Source organism: Columba livia, chromosome Z (genome assembly GCF_036013475.1).
Source record: "Columba livia isolate bColLiv1 breed racing homer chromosome Z, bColLiv1.pat.W.v2, whole genome shotgun sequence".
Classification (NCBI taxonomy): Eukaryota; Metazoa; Chordata; class Aves; order Columbiformes; family Columbidae; genus Columba; species Columba livia.
The window spans coordinates 27,951,204-27,974,006 of record NC_088642.1 but is presented as its reverse complement, the minus strand read 5'-3'; the positions used below and the strand labels follow the sequence as shown (position 1 = coordinate 27,974,006).

Sequence of the window (22,803 nt, the reverse complement as noted above, 5' to 3'; positions counted from 1 at the left end):
AGGTCTTTCAGCCCCAAATGAATCCCACATCACTGCAGCCAACCTGCAAACCATGCTCAAGGCAGCTAAACTGCAGGTTATGTGAGCCTGCCTGCATGAGACAACAGCAATAGCTGAGTCGTGTTTTGCTGAGATCATTTTATGATCATTGTGAAGTGCAGATATCTGATCTAGACGTTCCAGTAAGGAGTTGAAACAAAATTTAAAAAAGAAAAAAATAACAACCAACTAAAAACAAACAAACAAACCCCACACACCCTGTTGCCTTTAAAGTCCTTCAAAATCACTCCACTGTGAAACCTAAAGTATGACAGAAGAGTTTGTTTCCAGAAGCTAACACACATTTTGGGGGTTTGTGCTTGAGAGATAGAGTTCAGAGTGTACAGAGCTGGCTGGTCCATTCTCTGAAGCTCAGGCACTCCCAGGAGGCTCCTGCGAGACCTCAATTTACTATTACAGCAGGGATTTCAGAAGGAACGTTGATAAAACCTCTGCCTTATGATACTTTGGCACTATCATTCGGCTTAAAAATACTGTTCTGCATATGATCTGGGCATTACCTAAAATCCCCCTCCTCCCAGAAGAAGTCTGCCTGCAAACTGAGAGAGCAGGGAGCTGCTGGGAAAACAGGGGCAGGAGGACCTCCCCATCTGGGGACCCTGGGGCGAGGGGTGGCTGCAGGAGGGTGTGTGAGGTGCTGGCTGACCACTGCTTCTGAAAAGTCTTGAACTGTGAAATGGATAGATTTGAGGAATTTGTTTTGCATGTCATCTTGAATTAAGTATGTTGCCCTTTTGGTCTACTTAATGTTATCAGTTAAGACAACCGATTCATGTCTGTGAGTGAGGAAAATCAGCCCTCAAGGCACAAAAAGGTTTCATTTTTCTGAATTGCTGAACAATGGCCTAAGACAATGATTTATTACTGACCACTTGAAATTTTAATCTGCCTAAGAAGAAAAGGTAGATCATTCATTTTCTTTTGTTGTTTTACCTATAATTTTGAGGTCTATGTAAACTGAATAATATTTTTTCAAATTTGATTTAATTATTTTCAGAATCTCACCATCCTATCCCAGCTTCAAATTATGTTAAAGAACAAAAAAACCCTGTACTTTATATGAAGGAAGTCAGTGCATTATTGTTACTGCATGACTTCTGTAATTTGGATATTCACTGAAAGAGTAAGGTCTTTTCAAATGTTTTGAAGGACTCCTGAAAAATCTTTGAAAACCTAGAATCAGATGCTAAGAGGCTTTGCTGTCATAATGTGCTTCTTTGATGGTCCAATTAGCATTGCCAAAAAAACAGAGTTGCAAATCACAGCATCAAGTTCCAGTTAACACTAATCAGGAAAAGCAGTGCTAACACTATCATGATATATGGGAGAGATCTCCTGACATCTGGTTTAATTTCTGCTTCTTTCTCAGGGATGCCTTCACTTAGTCCCTTACTGTCAGAGAAAAGGTAGAGCAAATCCTCCAAGTTGAATTTTATTCCTCTGTCTCTAATTTAGGAGTTTGAGATCTCACAAGCTTGCTCTTCTAGAAAAGGTTCATTTAGTAAAACATTTTTGATGTAGCCCAAAGCAAGAAATGGTATTGTGTAGGAGATTACCAAGGAAAGGTTAATTTTATATATTTTTCTCATTGCTGGATGATTGCATGTTATTTTTGTCTCCAATAATAAAATTTGTTAATCATACCACTGAGTCACTGTGCTTTTGCAACTCCTACGTGATAAAAAAAATGTTCTCATTTGTATGTATTTATTTTTATGCACACCAGGAGTATTCTGCACAGAAGCACTCATGTACTTTCAGGTGCTTTACTTGCAGTTGCATTCTTTTGATTATCTGCATTCCCTGTACTTAGTATTGCTCATCAGTACTGTGTTGTTTATAAGTTCTGATTAGCAGAAATTGACTCAGGACAATTGGATTCTTTGAATATGAAGATAAATTCTTTCATCATAGCAGAGGGATTCAACTGCACAAATGCCATTGATGCTTTTTCATTAATAGGCGAATTAAAGTCACAACCCACACAAACTCCAAGAACAGGTTATCTGAACATGGTAAACTGGTGGTTGGGAATCAGTGCCTGCTACAGTGAAAATATATTACATGGAAAATCTTTAACTGGACTGGAAAGAAGTTATCTAAAAATAACAGCCTTTGTTCATGGCATATACTTTTTTTTTGATGCGGACTATATTAGGTAACAAGAAACAATTGCTGACCACAGAAATGCAATGCAGAATGGAAAAGGATGCAAGTAGGGAGACTTTTGGTCTCACTGTGCAACGAGCAGAAGTAGAAGGGTACACACCCTCCTCTGAACAACATGAGCATGCAGTGCAATAGTGAGAGAAAGCAAAAAGTTCACAGATGCCCCAAGCAAAGATCGAAGTCAGACTCTTTGTGCTTGCATGTTGTTGACTTGCAGTGGTGCCTACCAGGCTAGGGAGGCCCTTGAGCTGCTCAGGCTTACAGGCCACAAGCTGGTTTTCTTCAGAGTAGCTGATCCTGGTGCTAAAGATGCTGGTGGGGCTGGTACTACTACAGGCAACTACTGTGAAGACTGAAGAAGCAACACCGCCAGGAGGTCTGGAAAGGGCGCAGAGAGCACATGAATCTGCAGCTTCCAGAGGAACTGGGCTCAGCAGTCACCTCACTCTCTGGAGCTGCCAAAGGACAATGAAAGTGCGTACCTGGACACAGGCAGACGTGTGTCTTTGTTTCTTTGTGTATTTTGAGACAGCCTGTTTGGGAGAGTCAATGCAGTAAGCAGTGTAATGATGGTGAAACCTTGCTAGAGATTTGTTGCTGTTGCAAATGTGCTTTCATCCACCTTCATGCATTTTTATTTCATTTTTAAAAAGTGTCTGTGCACAACTATAGCCAGAAACTCTTTCCTATTTCCTGTCCTACTGATATTTACAGGCCAAAGTTTGGGGTATTCTGTTTGCTCATCCGTGGCCCCTGAAGGTTGGGAGACCAGACCTTGTAAGTACCTGTGTAGTGTATCCCCAGCTGCAATACTAGTTGCTCAGATCAAGTGGAATTGGCAAAGCAGGGTTTCTCATAGCAGCTCCCATATAAGCCAGGAGAGGGAAGAAGGAAATCACGAGAGATTAAACCCATGGGCAGATGTCATACAACAAAGTAATTGAAGTGGAGGTATGGTAGTGGGTAAGAAATGTCCTGAAATACCTAAGAGGTGTGCTGTAGCACTGCTAAGCTTTGGGGAAATGAACAGGTGAGAAACTTAGTAGAGATAAGGAAACAGCTAGAGGAATTAGTAGATGTGCCTTGGGAGATGAAGAAAATGTCACAGCTTCTAAGAGAAAAGCTTGGGAAGGTAGTAGTGCCAGCTCTGTTGGGGGAGGATGAGAAAGGGAGTAGAGAGGCCAAGATAAGCAATAGAAAGATTAATAGCAGGAATAACCAAAAGACAATGCCAGGCTTGAGTAACAAGCCAATAAAGCCAACAGAAATGCCAAGAGCCTGAGAAATAACCTTGAGGAGACAATTAACATGAAAGCCATTTCATGGGAGCCAGGAGCTGCGGTTTGGAAATCAAGACATAAGCCTCTTTCTTCAGGTCACACAGAAAACTTGGGCATTTTCTGGTATTGAGGGTCTTTGCCTAGTTTTCTCTTAGCAAACAGATGACAGTTTTATCTGATTCTATAATATGTATGCTGTGCATGCTAGAATCATAAAGAGCAGTGGCTTTCAGTGCTGTTGGTGAATACTACCTAAAATTGCTTAGAAATTCTATGAACTCACAGTCCTTGCTCAATCCAACCTGGGCTCTAAAAATATAAAATCATGCAAACCCTCACATAAAAAAATATGAAACACAAAAGTTCACCTGCAGAATTCTTTATAGTCTGAGGGTACATGACCTTCTCTTCTAGCCTTCTCATTCCTCCAGAGATGCTGGTTGCTGGTGCAAACCTAGCACAAGCTTATGTTTGCTCTCTACTTCTTTAGCCTAATATACCATGGCAGGGACCTGGACAGAAGATGAAATACCCCCAGCTCTTTCATGCACAACTGTCCTCAGCTGTCACCCTTCATTCAGTGATCCAGCATGGGCAGAAGAAAACTGTAATCACAGAAAGAGAGTGAATCTGAAAGGACTAAATTCACCTTTGCTCAAGCTGGTAGACACGAGTCAGCCATCTGCTTCCACCAGAGGGACTTTATCTTGGGAATTACCATCTCACCTCTCTGAAGAACTGTGTTTTCCAGAAGACTTTTCTCTCATGAGCAAAGCCAGCAACAGCAAAACCATAGCCACTTTTTAGACTGAGAGACATTATGGGCTTTGTCACTCTGCAGGCAACCTGGTGACATCAACAGTTCTCTGTGCCCATGAATTTCTGGTGTCCAGAGAGCGTGCAGAAGTATATATGCATACTTTCTCTGTACACTTTGGGTCTAATTCTGCACAGTCGCTGAACCTTGCAAAGTCATTTAGGCCAGTGCAAAGTCTGAAGGTCCCCACATCAGAAGGAGAAACTCTTCTCTGTTGTAATTTTCTGTATTTGTTCACTCGCCGCAGAAGGATGAGGAACATTTAATATGTAAATTAACGAAGTGGCAATGTGAGTAATTTTACACCCTTACATTTTGAACATGTTAAGTACAAACTGGATATTAGCATTGACTGGTGAGTCAGCTCCTCTGAGCACAGGAAGAATCAAGATCATATTCAATATACAAATTTCAATCATTCTTATTAAAAAGCAAATATTTGTTCAGAAACCTTCATGATTAAATGGCATGAAGATTGACTTAGATAAAAAATGAGTCATAGTGCTGGAATACTGTCAGAATAAGGCATCTTTGATTGTTTTTTCCACTACCAAGGACGGATTTTGAAATTATTCATTTACTTGGTATTAAGACACCAGTCTGTCTACCCCACCACAGTGACTGTGACAGTAGCCAGCAGTAGGTGCTTAGGAACATGACAAATAGAACATGAAGAGAGTGACCTTTCTGCTGATACATCTTCTCAGCTTCCCTCAGTGACTGAGGGACTCTTCAAGCTGGAAGTTGTGCCAATAATGGACTATAATCTGCAAAGTTGCCCAGCCTGTTTTTTAATCCATTTCTGCTTTTAATGAATCTGTTACAACAGACTCCTTAATTTTATTATATACTTTTTGGAGAGATAGTTTATTTTTTATTTGGTTATAACTTTTTACCTGACCCCACCAGTCTCTTGCATTGGGAGAAATAATTCTCTGCTTACTTCCTCTGTGCCATTTACGATTTCAACATTTCTGTCATATCCACCACAGTCATGTATTACCTGCTATTATCTGAGATGCAGAGATCCTCTTTATTTCTTCTCAGACAGAAGTAATTCCACACCTCTGTTTAGCTTTGACAACATTCTCAACCTATCTTCTAGTTTTATTGTCACTTTTCTGAAATAGGGTGACCAGGTTTCCATGCAATATTCAAGGCACAGATAAATCATGGCTTTACAGAAGCACAGTGCAGCTTCCTTTTATTTTTCTTTTCCTTTTCCTTCTTTATTTCTTTGATAATATTTGAGAACTCCCACAGTTAAGTTACCAACAAAGCTAATACTTCTGTCTGGAAACCATCCCTTGCTTATACTCTCACACCATAGAACTAAACGCTAGTCATAATTTCTAACAGTATTATTGGGGGTTTAACCCCTAGTGAAACATTTTTTTCAAAAATCCTTTTATTGAGTGCTAATTCAGAGGTTGCTGTTTACTTATAATTGCTGTTTTTCCCATGTGCATTACTTCATACTTACCAGCATTAAATTTAATATGTCCCTTTATCATCCTGTTGGTCAATGCTCTAAAATCTTTCTGCAACCCTGTGCCGTCAGCTTTTGGTTGGACTGTCCCAACAAATATGTAATCAGCAAACTTTGCCAAATCACAGCTTATCCCCATATCAGATCATTTAAGACAACCTGGCCAGCACGTCAGTACTAAAGAAGCTGGAGGTGGACCTTCATTCCTACTGGCTATCTACTGTGAATGATGACGCATTGTTGTTACTCTTTATTTCTTATCTGTTAATTGGTTGCTTTTTAATAGAAAAATAAGCTCACTTTTCTTTTGAGAATTTGAGTCTCTATTCTTCAATAATGAACCTTTCCAAAGCCTTTTTTATGTTCTGGTTCATATTTTGGATCTATATATGGATAAAAGACTAGCACCATGCTATTCACCTTCTGTGACTACTGAACTATGTTTAAGTGATGTAAATATTTATATCGGAATCCTTTTATAATTCTTGCATGAATACCATTTGATCCAGGCAATTTTTTACTATTCATTTTATGAATTTCATCTAAAACTTTTCTAAATTAACTTCTAAATTGACAGTTAAAACTCTAGGTTCTCTTTTTCTGTAGTGACGGACCACATGGCAAGTGCCCTTCTCCAAGATCAATACCAACTGAAATAATCTGACTTTTTGTAGTGACTCTGTTTCACCTGAGTGGTCCTTTTGACCCTGGTTATCCATGGCTAAAAAACCCTCTGACTTTGTTATCGCTCTAATTAAAAAAATTGGAAAACTTTAATGCCACTTTACTTGCATATTGAAATATGTTGTGTGCACTCCTTGGAGGTACCTTAGAAATTCCTTCTTCTCTTTCATAGCAATACTTGAGATTTTCCAATGTCATTTTGTTTCCTATGCTCCTGTGATCCCATCTGCCTCCCTTCCATTTTAAGGTTGCTGTTATCATCTTGGCTGTTGAATAATTCTGTAAAACAGATTCTAAAACTGTTTTATTTAGATAAGGAATATCAGCCCATAGGAATTACACAGTGCATTTCCTACAGCTGGCCTTGTACCATGTATTGTACCTTCACATTATGTTGTCTTACTCTTTATATTCCTTCCAGAAAGCTTATGAAATATTTATTCTAATTCGTATTTCTTATGTTTAGATACTGGTATTTGTCATGAATCTCTAGAGAACTTCAGCATATCTGTGGACAGGTATAAATCTGCATGTTCTATGTATTTGCATTATGGTGTTCAAGCTCTTTTTGCTGTGGAAAAATCGATATGACTTAGAGGATGAGACAGTTCTGTATCAAGGCTAAGTTATTTGAGTCAGGTAGGTTAAGTGTGTTAACCATACCACACATCAAAGAAGTAATGATTAAACGTTATAGAGTTATTCCTTCTCAGACAAATTATCACAAGATATCTCACAGCAGCATCACTGAGCTATGAGCAAAATCATCCATAAGTAAAGCATCAAACTCTCATTATCACTGACTTTGCTATCAAAGCTTGTAATACAAAAATATAACCTATGGAGATTAAATGATATTCAAATTATAGTAACCCAAAGCAATCATCTTAATATTGCCAGGTTTATACATCTTCTAGAGATTAGAAAGGAAACTTCTAATGTACTTTTCATCTCTTTTTTTTTTTTTAATTCCTTGCCAAATCTTTTTCTTTCATCATTCATGCACAGTGCATCATCATTATAGTCAGCTTGTGCAAGAGTGAAGGGCTAATTTTCTTCTTTAGAAAAGAATTGAGCATTCATAAAATATACTGTTATTTTATTGGGTAACCTTGTGAAAAACAATTTATTTTTCCTGAAATTTGGTATATAGGATCCTAAAACACATATTTGGAAACTAAACATAAACAAATTGCCGTGAAATTAAAGACTGTACCAAAGCATGCACAGAAGGTAGCAGATGTAAATGGGTGCTCAGTGCTAATACATGTGCATGGTTGTGGGTCATTAGCTGCACATATTTTACACAGCATGGCTGGCTCATCATTTTTGGAGGAACTGGCCTGAATATAGGCAGGTCTTCCCTCCTCAGGAGGTAATTAATGAAGACTTAACAATTTCTTGGTGTCTTTATTTTCATCACAGCTTACATGTCCTCTGCTGTTGCACAGGACTAAACTTCAAATGTGAGATGCTTGAGCCTTTCTGGCCTGTGTGTTTATATTGCCAGGCATGGCTTTGGACTTTGTCTTTGACAGCAGAAATAATTCCATTAAAGACAGCCTATGCCACATGGACAGCTATTTAAACAGGCTTCTTGGCTCAGTGGTTACCACCACTACCTGGAGTGGGTCCACCAGGTGGACAGCCCTGCATGGCTTCCTGCACAAGTACATAGGTGCTCATTTAGAAAATGACCATGCAACGCATTTAAGGCTTAGTTTAATTCCTTTCCACTCCTGACGCCAAGGGAACTTGAAGGCAGGCTGAAGTGCTTAGCATGAAGTGCAGCCAGAAAGCAACAAAACTATGCAGAGGTAGCTCTGCCCAGAAAGGCAGCTTGTGTTATCCCTCCCTAACGCAATGAACACGCCAGGAGCGCTGTCTGACTAATCACCTCTTTCCAGGAAAGTGGTGTCAAAAAGTAATATCTGCTAGATAGCTGTAAGTTTTTCGTATGTGAATGAATGCACCATCAGATATGAGAAATGTGAGCAAGCTCCAGGGCGGTGGTGACACGGGGGGAACAGTTAATAAAAGAGGGAAACGTCTCAACTTCCGTTGTCTCCCTCAAAGAAAGTACCATCAGGAATGGGAATTCTCACCTACTGAGTTCAGAATAAAGCCTGTCTGGAGAATAAGCACTGTTATTCGTGTTGAACAGGTTTACTTAGCTCTATGGAGGTGGGTTGCAGTCAGCTCTTCCCAGTGCATTCTTGGTGCAGAAGTCTCCTTACCTTTTGAACTTGCAAAGTTCCTGAGCACAGCTAACTCAGTAAAATAAAACATGAGGTATATAAATAAATTCAGTTTTTAATTAGCTCTCCTTCTATCTCCACTTCTAATACTCACAGATCTTGAATGGGCTTTTTGTTATTACTATTGACTTTAGCCTTTTGAAATATTGCTGAGTGGTGACCCAGAGGGGTGGAGGTACAATTAGATTCAGCAGCACTTATGCCATCATCTGTTTGGTATGTTACTTCCCTTCGCTCTGATGTTGGGAAGATCACACCCAGCCTTTGCATTCCTCTTCAACAAGTTGTGTCAAAGAAAGGGGAGAAAGGAAGCTGCCTCACATACCACTGGATATCAGAAAGGAAGGTCTTAATTAGGATGTCAGGATGTAATTTCTACAGAAATCAGCCCTTTCTTTTGTCAGTCCCGGCTCCAGTTGTCATAATCATTTCACATCGTCTTAAGGCGTGCGGACTCAAAAGATAACACAGAATTCTCGGGGGTAATTTAATTATTTTGGCTTATATCTAAAAGGGATGTTGAATTCTTAAACTCAATAAATCCCTAAAAATGAAAGAGTGGTAGAGTTATTGGAAGTGAAATAATGGAGTTTGGTTTGGATAGCATTTCAGAGAGAGGTGAGGTGATTAAAACAGGCAATGTACCAGAGTATGCAAAGTTAACTTGCTTAGTGCCATACAATAGCGATGTGTTCCTACCTAGCTGAAATTAAGATCTTCATTATTTTCTTATTCACAAATTTGAGAAATATAGTTTATAAATTTGTTGTCTACACCTTTCCTACTCTTCAGCAGTAACCATAATAGAAGCAGTAAATAGCCAGAATGCAGAAGGCTGTGAAATGCACAATCACGGTCATGTATTTGCAATATTCCCGCTTAAGAAATTTTTAAACTAAGAAAAATAATTTTTCATCATTTTTTTGTAGTGACTCATACGTAAAACCATGTATGTATTTCTGTGACTCATTAAAAATTTCTTAAACTGACTCATTCAACTTTAAAAGGAATGCATAGAAAATCCCTTATAGTATGCCCATAAACCTCCATGGCAACGTAGTAATTCAACATATTAAATAAATTGATATAGCACTTACAGTATTTCACTCATAAGAAACAAAAAATCTGCTTAAGCAGAGTCAAACAAGCATTTATCTCACAATATCATTTTCCTTTTGTTTGTTACTTGCTGAATTGAGGACCATGAAGACTAATGGTCCATCAGGACCATTTTGATACTGGAAAGTAATTTATGTTAAGTATCTCTCATTCTTAGACAAATAAGGTGCTTCTTAAACTTTTACGCAATGTTTTAACATCTCTAAGGCTTTTTTCTTCATTGCTTGATGTTTATGACACAAGAAGAAAATTAATTGTAACCAGTCATCTCAGGGGGTTTAAGAGTCAGTTATAGAACTGTAGCCACAAAATCTGTGTAACGATCAAAGCAGAACACGGCTTTATGCCTTTTCTGCTGCCATCTTATAGTGCTGGTCTCCAATGTTATGACTGCACCCATGAATTTGGAAACTTGAATTTACCCTTCAAAATCTCGACAAAATGCCACATTGAGAAAGTGCCAAGTTTGGACACTATGTCACAACCATTCCAGGAGAACTGGTGGATGTGGTCATGTCATGGGCTTCCAGTAGCTCATTAATGGGAAGATATATGATTTATAAGGAATTTAATCACGGAGTTATGTATCCATTATTCTCCATCAGATCAACTTCAATCATTTTATTTTCCCACACATTTGCTCTTGAGCACAGGCCAAACCACTAGGAACGTTACTGATTTTGTTTCGATACACTTCATCTCCTAGGACCTGATGCCTCTTTGCTTAAAGAATGGTTTATGGGGCTCTAGTTTTAAATAAAATAAAATTTAAAAAAAAAAAAAAAAGCCTTAAAATACCACTTACTCCCACATTAGAGCCATTTCACCCTCAGAATGGTGTAGACTGGACTTTATGTGAATTAGTGCTAGGCATCACAGAGGCAATAGAAACTTGAGAAAATGTGACCACGTTTAAACCATAGTCCTATTGAACACAGGAAGGCCAGTACTCCCTCAAGTTTCTTTAGTGGTTAGAAGACAAACTCACTCTCTCACCAACTCAAGGAAAACTCAACAAGTTATTCCACTTTTTTTATTACCTGTCTTTCCAGAGATGTTTTGAATCATAAACATAGTCATTATCACAAACAGTTCTGATCTAGTTATTATTTAAATTAGGCCCTGCAAGATCTAAACCATTACAAAATGTGGTCTTTCCAGTGACATTTTTGGCCTATGGATATTTTTGTTAGCATTTCTGCATCTCTTCAGGAACACCATGCAGCAACCAAGGGTAAAAAGCAGGACTGGACAAGGAAAGACAATTGTGTGGTTCTAGCTCCCCCTTTTCTTTCAGGTAGAAACATAACAATTATGCTAGGCAAATTGTAAGCAAGGGTGGAGATAATAGAAAGGGTGATTTGTGTGAGAAAGAAAACCAGCACACTACTTAGTCACTGCAAATACACAAGTGTTATGGATGTTACTGCACAGCTTGCTCTATTGCCTACAAAATAAATTTGTTTATGACTACTGAATACGGTTTTCTTAATACTAGCACTACATGATCTAAAGGAAAACATGACAAATACATTCAGCAAATCTAAATACATAATTTCATAACACTGGCTTCCATTTATGCCTGCCAAAAAAGTGCAGACCCTACTACAGCCTAGCATATAATGTGGATGTTAAAATTGTTCTCCAGGTTTTCACTAAGAGGGAAGAAAATCCAACACTTAGTGATAGAGCTCATGTTTACTAATGTTAGAAACTTAAGTTCAAATCCCGCAGATGGTCACATTAATTGAAATTTCCTTATGACCTCAGACAGTTCCTGATCTTAATATTACTATGGATCAAAACAATCTTTATGACATTCAGAAGTTTAGGTTTGTATCTGAATGTTGTCTTTCGCTATTTTTATATCCTTTTTCTTTTCAACCCACTGTATCTGTGAGATAATCTACTCCAAAACATAGCATCTGTATCCAGGGGACAGACCATTTACCTGACCTTTTTAACAAGGTGAGGATTGAACTTGAGACTCTACCAAGATTTAAAACCTTTAAAACATTTCAGCTTGTTCTTTATATGCCACGGGTCTCAGATCATAAATGAAGTATTTCAACACCACAATAGCTGTTCTTTATAGGAAAGAACAAAACAACATAGGATTCTACACTTTTAAGTATCCTCTCCTCATTCCTGCCCAGCTTTCTTCTTGTCCAAATCCAAGAGTGGCTGTGCAGCTTCCCTGATTCAGAAGCTTTGTCTGTAATATCATTTCCAGTCATTCTAACCACAGAAGAGCATGAAGTTCGCCATAAAGTTTCCCAGCCGTAAGAGTCTTCTACTTGAACACTAAAACTGGAAACAAATTACTTTTGTGCCAATGAAAGGATGTAGAGTCATGTACTGATCTCAGAACTACATTGGTTCTTCCTTCTGCAGCAGAATATTCCCAGTCTGTTTTGAAATAATGGTGCTGCTTAAGACAACGTAGTTGAATAATGTCTGTTGTGCAACATAAGAGAGAACTGAAACAGAGCACGAAGAGAGACCAAATCCCACTCAAATTGGTATCAGGTTCTGATCTTTCACAAGAGTGGTTTCTTTACTAAATAGAAAAGTGGCTTCTTACGTGGAGCTGGCAGACTTGTTAAATCCCATACACACAAGAGCTTGCACAGTGCTTAAATATTCTCAAGGAAATCCCCAAGCACTGATCACTGAGTGTACCTACCTTAGCCTCATCAGTGCCAAAACCACTTAGATCTTTTCTCCCCTGGAATCTGCCAAGTTAGTAATTTCATTGTCAAAACAAAACCTAAGTGGCCACTCTGCAGTCACGCAGGTCTGAAATATTAAACTCTCTTAACAGCCTGGCAGTGTCCTATTCAGGAAGCAGTGGCAATGGCTGTTCACAAAAGCATGGGTTGTGAACTGCTTGAATGGTAGTCATTAAGGCACAGACTCCAAGTGCAAATCTAAAATGGCCAGTAGGATGAAGAAAGGAAGACAAACTATCCACCAGTCAAACATTTGATATAATCTTCATTGCAAAACTCTAGTTCAATACTGGTAAGTGGCAGTGGCTCCAGAATTTTAGTGCTCTCTCCCTGCTGTCCTTTCCTTTCCCCTGACATGCACACACATACATATTCTTACTGAGGGAAGGTAGGCTGTCTGCACCTTTTTCTGATATAACAGCGCTCTTAACTTTTGCTCCAGAAAGCTAGGTGGTACATTACAGATTACAGGTACCAACAGAATGCATACTGCACTGAAAGGTTAATGATCACCAAGATTCATCTTCCTGTACTCCAGCAAAGAAGAAAAGCTATAAAATAGAGTATGTCACAAATAATTCCTCCTGGAAAGACAGTTCATAAGTAAGCCTGGTTGTTTTTCATCAGCATAGCATTATGAGGGAGGTTACACGGCATCTCATGTCCAACCTTATCCTACAATGCAAGAGAAGATTTGGACCAAAGCTTTAAGCACAGCAAGACCCATTGATGATTGCGTAGGAACTTTATGGAGAGCAACAGTGGAAAATATTGTGAAGACTCTTCTGTAGACCTCTACTTAAAGCATATCAGATGGAAATGGACTGAGACCTGCTTTTTCTGTTTGGTTAGTTCTTGTTTGGGTTTTTTAGGTTCTATTATAAACATTTCTAACTAGCCTGAGCTGGAGATACTACCAAGAACTGTGAGACAGCATAGAAATATTTTACCCCAACATTAACCTTGAAATATGAGTAATCAATTCAGTCGGGGAGGAAGTGTAGTGGGGGAGAATCATTCATACTTTTTTAAAGTAGGGCTATTGAGTCAGTTTGGATTATCTAGACTTGTTACCCACTAAGCCTTCACTGCACCAAGAGAGGCATCAAGTACTGCTGGCACATTCCATTTTTTCTGAAGACAGTACATTTCAATTTTCTGAAGAAAGAATAGTTTCATTCCATATAGGTGAACTGAAACAAGTATTAAAAAAAAAAAAAATCAATAATATGATGTTCCCTGCAAACCCTAAATTCGTCTAGAACAGGTAGACTGTGACAGCTGTGAAAGGCTCAAGATTGACTCCTCTACGCAGACAAACCTTTCAGCAACTTGAAGAGCTAGGAAGATAGCCATGAAGGACAGTCTTAAATGGCTGTCAAGAAAAAACAAGCCACACTTTGAAAATACTTCAAAATGAGAAGATGAACAATGCCTACAGAATAACAAATTATCAGTGGACGGTGATACAGAATAAAAAGCAAACATTCAGCTTCCTGAAGATTGTTCTGTCACTTAAAAAAATCTCAGAATGGGAAATAATATAGAACAATCTCTACTCACCTTTTTTTTTTATATCTCATGTCTTGCTTGCCCTAGAGCTTGAGGGCTCATGAGGCAAATAGGACACAGCAAAGGTAGGCTCACATAAGCAGAGAGAAAAAAAAGAAGAACTCAAGCATAAACTGAAAGAGCTTCAGTGGTGAAGAATGTAATCTATTAGCACAAATATCCCTTCCCACAAGCACTCACCATAAATACCAAAAATTGACAGGACAGCCTGGCCTGTGCGAGGAGTAAGGGGTTCATGTCTTGAGGACATCCTGGGGGATGTTCCTGGAGGTAAACCCAACCTTTGGATTCTGTCTGTAAGCAGATACTCAGAACTCTCTAGGGCTTGCAGAATGATTGATGTTTCTAGGTTAACAAATAACCTTGCAGCTATCCCCCTAAGAACAATACATGGCAGTCATACTGGCAGCTATGTTTCAACAGAATTTGGTTTTCAGGAATTTTCTCTTTATTTTCCTGTGAGAGGCCATGAAATGTCCAAAACTTGAGTCCTCCCCATTAAACAGGTAACTATGCTGCCTTCAAGACTTAATCAGAGAATTTTAGTTTTTATATGGGGGACTCTTTCTACTTTAGATCTCAGACATGGCATAATGGTTTCAATCAGCTGCACAGCCTTGAGCCCAAGAGGCAGGATTAGACTTTGGCTTTGTCTTTTTCTCTTTTGGAGGAATAAGATTCGGAATTAAGACATTGGTCTCTGTGTGAAATACCTAAGTGAAAACATGAAGTCAGTTCTTATTGATATGGTTTACAGAGCAGATATACAAAAAACCCCATCTCTCTTCAGGTTCCCTCAGTGGAAGAAGAAAACATCTTTTTTGGATGCTGTTAAATGCAAAATGAGTTGTGTTCAAGGTAAAATATTGTGATGTTGAAAAAATCAATAAATTTAAAATCACATCATACAGACCAGGGGCTGCCTTGCATAAGACATACATGCTTTGCCAGACTCAGTTATTAAGTATTAACAGCTCTTCAGGTGTCTGGGACATCTTTTCAGGTAAAACTGTAATTTGCTCATTGCTTCAGAGACCATTCTCTGTTAACCTATCTCATCACTGTTTTCAAAGGTTTTGGGGAATGTTTCATCATCACATTGAAATTTTGCATAATCCAGATAATAAATCTTTACCCTCTCACAGAAATGTAAAAGAAAGAGCATTCTTTGGCCTGGAAACTCAAGGCTGAAAAAGATCACGACTTCTGATTAGAGCTCTGCAGCTTTCTTTCAAAAACATCCTTGATCATTAGACTAATAAACTCAGTATAATAATGTTAACATAAAATACAAACACGTATTTCACTTTGGAAAAGAAAACAGGATTCCAGATTCTAAATATGAGGGATGGTAAGGGTGGGGTGTCTCACATTTCATGTAAAATCTGTTTTCTAGAGTTAGTTTAGCTCATCTATCTATTCATCTGCACTCAGGGAGGAGGCCTTATGAAGTTTTTGGCATAAACACCATCCCCTCTTTATCACATGAGATGAGGCTACACTATTTGTGAAACAATTTCAAAGGGAAAAAGATCTTCATAGAAGAGAAGCTGATTTATTGATAGGCTCAGGTAGTTTGTCATCAAACATGTGTTTGAGGCTTAGCTATTACTTTCATTTATAGCACTGACTTCAAAAGAAATATTTGCTACTTGAAAATATTGATTAATTTCCCCCTCCCAGCTTCTTCCTCATATGCACTGAGACCTCCTATAATTTTTGCCAGACAGCAAAACACATACTAAACTGGAGATTCAAAAGTACTGAATCCCAGGCCTGTAAATGAAGTTGGAAAGCCAAAACAGCGAGTGCACAGATGAAGCTGAATATCTAAAACATTACTTCCGCAGACAGGTTTTGTCAGATCTTGGAAATTTTTCACATGCTTACCTCTCTCAGGAGGACCTGTTGAAGCACTGAAGTGACAGCTCCTTTCTGAGCAGTCCAGTTCAGGGTTATTTTAGGCCATGCCTGATCAGTACTGTGCACCACAAGCCTCTGCATGAGTTAATGGCCATGCTTCTCACCTGTGGCAGCTACCACCCAAGTAGGTCACCTTTAATAGAAAGAAAATAATGAGCCAACCAGAAAAAAAAAAAAAAAAATTGTAAGCATTAACTAAGTCAATGCCAACAGTTTTAAAGCTGTCAGAGCATATTTGCATGAAGAATTCAAAAACAGACCAAGGCAGCTGACGAGCAACCAACAAGCAGTGGTTCCAGTAGAAAAGCAAGACGACATTGAAGTGGTTCCAATAGAAAAGCAAGACGACTCTTAAAGATTTGTTGAATATTAAACATGAATAAAGAACAGAACTTGAAAAATTTCCTAAGAATTTTTGGGACTTCAACGAATCCACCAACCGATCAAGGTAAATTAAGATCACAAAATAAAAGACACTAACGCAGGTTGGCTAACTCATAACTCAAGTAATATTCACCTGTCAGTGTGACACAGCTGCAAAATAAATACTATCAAACATACACACGAATGTAACTGAGGAAAAGAAGATACAGTATACAGGCAAGTGGCTTTTACTTTATGAACTTTGTCTCTCACCCCCAGTGCAGAAATTCTAATACTTAAGAGGGGTTGCAAGAGTTTAATTCCAGGATGGGCATTGACTGACATGTAACGTCAACACAGCTTGTTCAGAGCAGAGCAACACAATAAACACTGCTTCTTATTAACCACACAACACAGAGGTGACTAAAAACCACAGTATTGATCTTATAGGAGGGAGAGATGGAGACAGTTGAACTCAAACAAAAAAATCTTTACAAAGATCACATAGATATCATGAATATTTGATTTTTAAATTATGTTTCCTCTTGTTCCAATAAAGGTACCTCAATGCAGGATCATATGATGATCATATCTAGGCCTTCCCTAGCTTAAACGGCAATTGCTACTGGACTGCGTTAAAGTGTTGTGGTGGTCTGGTATTAACACCCCAACACACATGCACCACTTCTCTCTCCCACCTTCCTCCCTCCAGTGCCCACTATAATTACACAGAATTGTAAGTCCTTCAGGGAAAGAAAATTTTAAAACAACAAAAAAAGGAAGCCTTCATTTTGTACTCCGAGTGACAAGATATAGCTTAGCCAACTTAATCCTTTTGTTTTCCCCCAGAAAAGGCCAGTCTCATATTTACTAAGCTCTGACCCCTGTTTTCTCAATGCCATGCATTTCCTCAGGAATGATAACAGATGCAGTTTTATTCCCTGTTTACATTAAGCTACGATTACGTTTTCTTGACAGGCTTGTCAGTGGACTTGACTGCTGCCCTCTTGCACTTCAGCTTCATTTCCCTGGGAGAATCAGATACAGGCAATTGTTTCATTCCTGGGAAAATGCAAAGTAAAGAGTTTGATGCACACAGGACACGAACTACACCTTCACTGTGAGCATTATCAGGATGAGCATGCATGTGTGATACACCAACAACAGCAAGGCTATCAGAGTGCAGATTGTTTAGCACTAGAGATCTGTTCTGATAGCTATTCTTGATCGAGGCAGCACTGTGTTTGTCAAGATTTGCCTTTCTGATAAGTGTTTATTATTGGTACCTGAAGTTTGAGTTGATTTAGAAAACAAGTATGGTTTAAAAACAAGTAGCAAAACTGAGGCCATGCACCAGCAACAGCAACAATAGCAAAACTTTGAATAACCTGGTGTTGAAGTTGATGACTTCAAGAGACTGAAGTCACTTTAGTAATCTCAGGTATATGACATGAGATTGCTGTAAAATAAGCCGTGTTTCAGGCACACCCTTTACAGGTCATGGACTGGACTGCCATTATTTTTACACCACCTGGCTGTAATTCCAGTGATTGGTCTGTTACATGTCCTCTGCCTCTTCTATGTACTGAAAAGCGAGGGGTGTAAATATGACTTTACAAGCAAGAAGTAGCTTGCCATATCTTAACTTCTGAAGGCTTTACCTAGAAACCAAAACACTAAAACCCTAAATTATTTAAAATGCAATAACTTTTTTACCTTACATAAAAGCTTATGATTCCACATTTAATTTGGCAGAAGGAAGACAAGTTATCTCAAATTTTTCAACAGGACCAGTTTCTTTTATACTTTCAGAGCCTCTGTCACTGACCACTGCTACTGAGAGCCTGGACTGGATTGAATGTACTGCAGGAATAAGCCCAAGCAGCAATTTCTGTTTTCTTATGTTTAGCAAAACTGACTCTTGAAAGTTGGGACTCTGCGAAGTTATTCTTGATAAAACTATCACATTGTCACATTCAGAGAGCCCAAGGAGTATATACAAAGTCTTATAAGGCAGAAGTTTTCAGGCTTAAGGGAAGCTATAAATGGGTCAAGATGTCTCATCGGTGCCACACAAATCCATCTTTTCAGATATAAGCTAGCAAAAATGGTTGCTTCATTCCTCCCACTAAAATCCTTTCACTTGCCATCATCTTTTTACGGCCTCTTCTGATTACACAAAATAAGCAAGCCTCTCTCTGGAACTGGCAGTGCAGCTAGGACCATTGCTACAAAGGATTTTTCTTCCCACATCACTTTCCTTCACATGTTATCTTTTTCTTCAGCAAACTCATAGCTGTCAAAAAGGACACCTCATGCAACAGCATCACTGGTGGGTATCTCTAGGCCATTCCCATGTGTGTATTTCTAGCCAGAAACTTCCCACATGACAGCTGTTGTGGAATTGTAATTCCAAAACTGTGTCCATTGTGTCATCCCATATATATGATTCTGGGGAGTTGAGTTGAAAGACATTTCAGTGTTCTGCCACCCACACCCTGCAACAGCAGACAAGTTCCAGTTCAGACAGAGTACCTACATTTTATGGAAACAGCCAGGAGAATTTACATGGATTTAACAAAACCAAAACAAAACAAAACAAACAAAACAAACAAACAAACAAACAAACAAACAAACTCATGAAGAAAATAGGGAAATTGGCACCAGGAACATTTTGCAAACAATTCAAACATTAAGCCCTTTGGCTCTATTTTCTCTTATTATTCTTAGCAACTGGTATTTCCAGGAGTCAGGAGTGCTGATACACTTAGCATCATAGGAAGCATGAATAACAGGTTCCTCTAGCGGGTAGTAGCTGGAAACAAATTATGCACATACTGGACTGGCCAGCTAGAAAACCTGCCTGGCTGAAAGTCACAAAATGTCTACCACTCTGTTTACATTAAAAGTTCTTTTCAAAAAATAATCTTTTTCAGTTATGTCCACCAATGCAGACAATCTACACCAGTCACAGTAATGCTGTCATGCTCTCACTAGATAATTTTAATCATTCCTTTAAAAAAAGACCCATGTCCTGAATTTTTCAGTACATTGTTTCTCTGATTTTCTTATCTTTAGCTCATAGACCTTTTTGTTTTCAGTATTTAACATGTGCATGGAAACAGAAAAATGATCTGAAGGGTTTTGATCCTTCATTTTTATCCATAAATTAATCCATCATCTATCATGGAAAAAAAAAAAAGTTTGTTTTTTGTTTTGTTTTGTTTTAATCTGGAAGCAATGTTAGTATGAAAGTTGAACTAGTGGTAATTACTTTAAATATAATGATCTCTAAATGTCTGTTCAACCAAGCCGAAGTAAATGTTGTTCACTAGAAGGTAAAAATATCTTGAAATACATTTTCAGTCAAGCTGCTGTACTTTCTAGATTGCATTTAATGATAACATGTCATAACTTCTTATAGCACATGCTGTCTCAGCATGACAGATGGCGCAGAATCACTTCTTTTATATAGTGGTCTTAAAAAGAGAAGAGCCAGTGCTTCTCTCTTACTGGATTTAATGATGTATTAGGCATGCAGGCCTCTGGAGAGGAAAGCTAGGTGCATTAATATTGACAGAGCTACTTCTTCTTTCCATTCCAGGATATGGTAATGTTTTGTAGAAAAGGATGTGCCCACCATACCCTCTCATCCACAAGTATAAAGGGAAGTAAATTAAAATCTAGGCTCCCAAAAGTCAACCACAAACATAATGATGGGTGTAAAAGCTACCTGTAAACAAGCAAATAAAAAAGCCAGAGTCATCATGCTATATTGCAGCTCCTCCTATTTGGCTGGCGAGATGCACATACATCAACTTCTCATGAAGCACAGTCTGACCCAGCTAGGAAAAGCAACCCTTTTCACATGAAGAGTGGCTACAAAAGGAGTATTAGGAAGAGCAGATGTATGCGCCCGCTGTGCTGGGGAAGCTACTACACAGACAATAAGACAATGTTCTTTTTAAGATACTCTCTGCTTTTATACAGCACATGGACCTATTTCTACAGCAGTATAAACATAAGGTGTTTGGGGGTCCAGGTGGACATTAAAAGACAACATTTCTACCTTTACTTTTTTCATTTGAGGTCTTCCTGCAATGGCAGGTCCTGCTCCTCTATTCTGGACAGACAGTGACATGGAAAGGCACTTGTTTGGATGCACTGCCCACAGAAAGAAACAGGTTGTGTCATGAAAATAGCCCAAATGATCAGCACGAGATGATGTGCTGAACTCATGTACAGTGATCTTTAATGCAATTACTCAGAAACAAAACGAGGTGTTAGGATGTGAAAATCACTAGGAAGGTTTACAGAAATTAGAAGAGTGAGTAGGAATGTCCTTCTTCCCATCAAACCATAGCCAGAGTTGGTCAGAGTTGGATGCTTGTCCTCTCCACTGAAAATATCCAAGACTGCAAGATTTTTGCCGTTCCAAGGTAGGAATTCTCTGTCTGCACTCAAATTGCCCAGAAATGGGAAAGTTGCATCCGGATCACTTCTCTGCCTCGCCCAAGCTGTAGCTGGTAGTAAGACCTGGTTGAACAGTGCTGACAAGTTTCAGATGATTGCTGTGTTCATGTAAAAACATTACAGTCTTCACATAAATCTACATCTGAAGGACAATTCTGTAACAAAAAGGCAAAGAGTAATGGCTTAAATCATACTTTTTGCCACTGCTTGCATATACTCAGCAGACCAGGCAAGAAGCTGGTTTACAGCGTCTCTGACCTCAATTGTTCAAAATAAGCAAACTGATTTGGTGCAGGCTTATCCAGCCTAAAACTACCCGTGAAGGTGTGCTGAAGTACATCAAAGCAGAGAACAGCAGAGTGACCTGAAGAAAGTAGCAGATGAAATTTTAATGAGTGCAAAATAATACACGTTGGGAAAAGATAACCTTAAGTAGGTATGCATAATGACAGACTATGTTAGCCAAAAGCATGTAGGAAAGCTATTACGTGAAAAACATCAGAGATCAATGATTATCAAACAAAACAAATAAAATAAATTTTATGAAAGCAATATAGGTCAAAGTGAATAAAGTAATCACACTAGTGTGCGGAACAATGCTGCAAATGTGTTTCCTGGACTGCAGGTAGTTCACACCAACACAATTCGTGGTGTATGAAGAAACTAAAAAGGTGCAGACAGAGGAGAGTCCAGGATGATAGTAGGTTTTGGAAGAGCTTCTGTAAAAGGAGAGACCAAATTAATTCTTCTTTTCTTTGGTCTTTCTAGTTTGTCATTCTGATTAAATCAAGTTAGTCTTATGTTTCTTCCAGAGGAATGCCTGGCAAAGCTAAAGAAAAGAGGTAAATGAAAGTAAAATAATATGAAGGCAAACCAGGAAGATAGTATGGTAGAGACTACAACGTGATAAATGCCATGAAAAATATTTGATTTGTCTTCTTACAATACAAAAATAAGGAGCCATCCAAAGAAATAATCAGACTTCAACAAAAGGAAATGCTTTTTCCACGTAACTCTTTCATTTAAGTGTGGAATTAATTACCACAGGACGTTGTGGAGGTCACAGCAGAAAAGGAATTGGAAAAAGGGGAGGGAGGGTTCATGGAGAATAAACTCACTTGTGGCCATTAGACACAATGGTCCGGATGCAAACTTTAGTACAGGAAATTCTTAAAACATCAATTGCTGGAGGTGAGGATAACCACTTGCCATACCCCTGTTCCTCAGCCTCCTTTTTAAGCAATTATTGCAGGCCACTGCTTGTAACAGGACTCTGGGCTGCTAGACCTCCAGTGAATTCGTATGTGAATTCTTCTGGTCTTGAGTTATATTGCACTTACCACAGCGTAAGAAAATTCTTGTGAGTTGCCACCATGAAGAATGTTACAAAATCATATTTTGGAATTTGTATAACTACTTGAAGGAAAAGAGGCAATTTTCTGAGGATGGAATAAGAAATCTCATAGTAGCTACAAATTACATAATTGTGAGAGAGATGCTACAGAAAGAAAATCCTGAGTTTTGCATGAAAGAAGCCTCCAGTGAGCAGCACCTGAGTGGAGCCCTGTTTCTGCATCGACACTAAGCAATATGGAACAGCCATAGTAATACCTGTCCAGCTTCACCCAAAAGCTCTCCAAGGAGGAGCAGTGGAAGTACTATACATAAATATCCTCTAGTTTTTTAATTATATGAGTCTGAATTATGTCTAGTCTTCATCAAATAACAAAAATACTGATTTACATATCAAAACCATCACCCAGCAAATGTATCCAAGAGTGCAAATGGGGGTAAGTACCAGCAAATGCAGTGCTGTCCTTGCAGTACCACTGACAGCACAAAAAGCTGAGCATTCTGGTCACAT

At 38.7% G+C, this 22,803-nt stretch overlaps 1 long non-coding RNA gene across 3 annotated transcripts in view; it reads right to left on the bottom strand.

Annotated features, from left to right (window-relative positions):
• Positions 1-22,803, bottom strand: part of LOC110357399 (uncharacterized) — a 174,888-nt gene that overhangs the window by 74,523 nt on the left and 77,562 nt on the right. For all 3 annotated transcript variants that reach the window (XR_010468802.1, XR_010468803.1, XR_010468801.1), the window contains one exon: positions 16,071-16,236. This is a non-coding gene — a long non-coding RNA (uncharacterized LOC110357399). The remainder of the gene's footprint in view (positions 1-16,070; positions 16,237-22,803) is intronic.